General features: G+C 52.3%; 8 non-coding genes across 8 annotated transcripts; all 8 read left to right on the forward strand.

Annotated features, from left to right (window-relative positions):
- Positions 1-139: 139 nt before the first annotated feature.
- On the forward strand, positions 140-211 carry TRNAQ-CUG (transfer RNA glutamine (anticodon CUG)). Its single transcript has one exon. It is a non-coding gene; the product is annotated as a tRNA-Gln (tRNA).
- Positions 212-310: 99 nt separating this feature from the next.
- TRNAS-UGA (transfer RNA serine (anticodon UGA)) lies at positions 311-392 on the forward strand. Its single transcript has one exon. It is a non-coding gene; the product is annotated as a tRNA-Ser (tRNA).
- Positions 393-784: 392 nt separating this feature from the next.
- TRNAQ-CUG (transfer RNA glutamine (anticodon CUG)) lies at positions 785-856 on the forward strand. The gene has a single exon. It is a non-coding gene; the product is annotated as a tRNA-Gln (tRNA).
- A 99-nt stretch (positions 857-955) lies between these two features.
- Positions 956-1,037, forward strand: TRNAS-UGA (transfer RNA serine (anticodon UGA)). The gene has a single exon. It is a non-coding gene; the product is annotated as a tRNA-Ser (tRNA).
- Positions 1,038-1,428: 391 nt separating this feature from the next.
- On the forward strand, positions 1,429-1,500 carry TRNAQ-CUG (transfer RNA glutamine (anticodon CUG)). The gene has a single exon. It is a non-coding gene; the product is annotated as a tRNA-Gln (tRNA).
- A 99-nt stretch (positions 1,501-1,599) lies between these two features.
- Positions 1,600-1,681, forward strand: TRNAS-UGA (transfer RNA serine (anticodon UGA)). The gene has a single exon. It is a non-coding gene; the product is annotated as a tRNA-Ser (tRNA).
- A 391-nt stretch (positions 1,682-2,072) lies between these two features.
- TRNAQ-CUG (transfer RNA glutamine (anticodon CUG)) lies at positions 2,073-2,144 on the forward strand. The gene has a single exon. It is a non-coding gene; the product is annotated as a tRNA-Gln (tRNA).
- Positions 2,145-2,243: 99 nt separating this feature from the next.
- Positions 2,244-2,325, forward strand: TRNAS-UGA (transfer RNA serine (anticodon UGA)). Its single transcript has one exon. It is a non-coding gene; the product is annotated as a tRNA-Ser (tRNA).
- Positions 2,326-2,500: the final 175 nt, after the last annotated feature.

A 2,500-nucleotide genomic window follows, 5' to 3' on the forward strand; every position in this document is an offset into this window, starting at 1 on the left:
GATAGGGCTAAGGGCTTAGGTTGAGAGGTGGGGGGTGAAATCACCAAGAAGTGACGAGAAGGGAAGATGCTTTTGACGCGCATGCCTCTTACATGGCAACCTTGACGCTCACAGGAAGAGAAAACCGTTGAGAGGGCAAGGTTCCATGGTGTAATGGTTAGCACTCTGGACTCTGAATCCAGCGATCCGAGTTCAAATCTCGGTGGGACCTTTGTTGGGCCCATCCCGGACACTTTTGAGTACTTCATTTAGGTGATGCTTACCGTCGCCCTTATATCAACGGATGCTCACAACAATACGCCGCAAGCAGGTAGTCGTGGCCGAGTGGTTAAGGCGATGGACTTGAAATCCATTGGGGTTTCCCCGCACAGGTTCAAATCCTGCCGACTACGTTTTCACTTCTGCTCCTCTTCAGGAAGGTCTGGACTTGTGTTCAACCACCACCCGCTTGTGCCGTTGGGGTGCGGAAAATAGTGGGCGCGCCCTTCTCCGTTTCAGACAGAAGGTCTCCTTGACACCTTCACCAAGTGAAGGGTAGGCCTGTTTGGCTGGGAAGAAAAGGGCAAGAACCTTTTGTGCTCATACTGCACGGCGGTTACATACAATCCCGGCACCAACATTCTCTTTTGGCAGCGGCGTGATGGGATAGGGCTAAGGGCTTAGGTTGAGAGGTGGGGGGGTGAAATCACCAAGAAGTGACGAGAAGGGAAGATGCTTTTGACGCGCATGCCTCTTACATGGCAACCTTGACGCTCACAGGAAGAGAAAACCGTTGAGAGGGCAAGGTTCCATGGTGTAATGGTTAGCACTCTGGACTCTGAATCCAGCGATCCGAGTTCTAATCTCGGTGGGACCTTTGTTGGGCCCATCCTGGACACTTTTGAGTACTTCATTTAGGTGATGCTTACCGTCGCCCTTATATCAACGGATGCTCACAACGATACGCCGCAAGCAGGTAGTCGTGGCCGAGTGGTTAAGGCGATGGACTTGAAATCCATTGGGGTTTCCCCGCGCAGGTTCATATCCTGCCGACTACGTTTTCACTTCTGCTCCTCTTCAGGAAGGTCTGGACTTGTGTTCAACCACCACCCGCTTGTGCCGTTGGGGTGCGGAAAATAGTGGGCGCGCCCTTCTCCGTTTCAGACAGAAGGTCTCCTTGACACCTTCACCAAGTGAAGGGTAGGCCTGTTTGGCTGGGAAGAAAAGGGCAAGAACCTTTTGTGCTCATACTGCACGGCGGTTACATACAATCCCGGCACCAACATTCTCTTTTGGCAGCGGCGTGATGGGATAGGGCTAAGGGCTTAGGTTGAGAGGTGGGGGGTGAAATCACCAAGAAGTGACGAGAAGGGAAGATGCTTTTGACGCGCATGCCTCTTACATGGCAACCTTGACGCTCACAGGAAGAGAAAACTGTTGAGAGGGCAAGGTTCCATGGTGTAATGGTTAGCACTCTGGACTCTGAATCCAGCGATCTGAGTTCAAATCTCGGTGGGACCTTTGTTGGGCCCATCCCGGACACTTTTGAGTACTTCATTTAGGTGATGCTTACCGTCGCCCTTATATCAACGGATGCTCACAATGATACGCCGCAAGCAGGTAGTCGTGGCCGAGTGGTTAAGGCGATGGACTTGAAATCCATTGGGGTTTCCCCGCGCAGGCTCAAATCCTGCCGACTATGTTTTCACTTCTGCTCCTCTTCAGGAAGGTCTGGACTTGTGTTCAACCACCACCCACTTGTGCCATTGGGGTGCGGAAAATAGTGGGCGCGCCCTTCTCCGTTTCAGACAGAAGGTCTCCTTGACACCTTCACCAAGTGAAGGGTAGGCCTGTTTGGCTGGGAAGAAAAGGGCAAGAACCTTTTGTGCTCATACTGCACGGCGGTTACATACAATCCCGGCACCAACATTCTCTTTTGGCAGCGGCGTGATGGGATAGGGCTAAAGGCTTAGGTTGAGAGGTGGGGGGTGAAATCACCAAGAAGTGACGAGAAGGGAAGATGCTTTTGATGCGCATGCCTCTTACATGGCAACCTTGACGCTCACAGGAAGAGAAAACCGTTGCGAGGGCAAGGTTCCATGGTGTAATGGTTAGCACTCTGGACTCTGAATCCAGCGATCCGAGTTCTAATCTCGGTGGGACCTTTGTTGGGCCCATCCCGGACACTTTTGAGTACTTCATTTAGGTGATGCTTACCGTCGCCCTTATATCAACGGATGCTCACAACGATACGCCGTAAGCAGGTAGTCGTGGCCGAGTGGTTAAGGCGATGGACTTGAAATCCATTGGGGTTTCCCTGCGCAGGTTCAAATCCTGCTGACTACATTTTCACTTCTGCTCCTCTTCAGGAAGGTCTGGACTTGTGTTCAACCACCACCCGCTTGTGCCGTTGGGGTGCGGAAAATAGTGGGCGCGCCCTTCTCCGTTTCAGACAGAAGGTCTCCTTGACACCTTCACCAAGTGAAGGGTAGGCCTGTTTGGCTGGGAAGAAAAGGGCAAG

This window comes from Hyperolius riggenbachi, chromosome 4 (assembly GCF_040937935.1).
Source record: "Hyperolius riggenbachi isolate aHypRig1 chromosome 4, aHypRig1.pri, whole genome shotgun sequence".
Lineage (NCBI taxonomy): Eukaryota > Metazoa > Chordata > Amphibia > Anura > Hyperoliidae > Hyperolius > Hyperolius riggenbachi.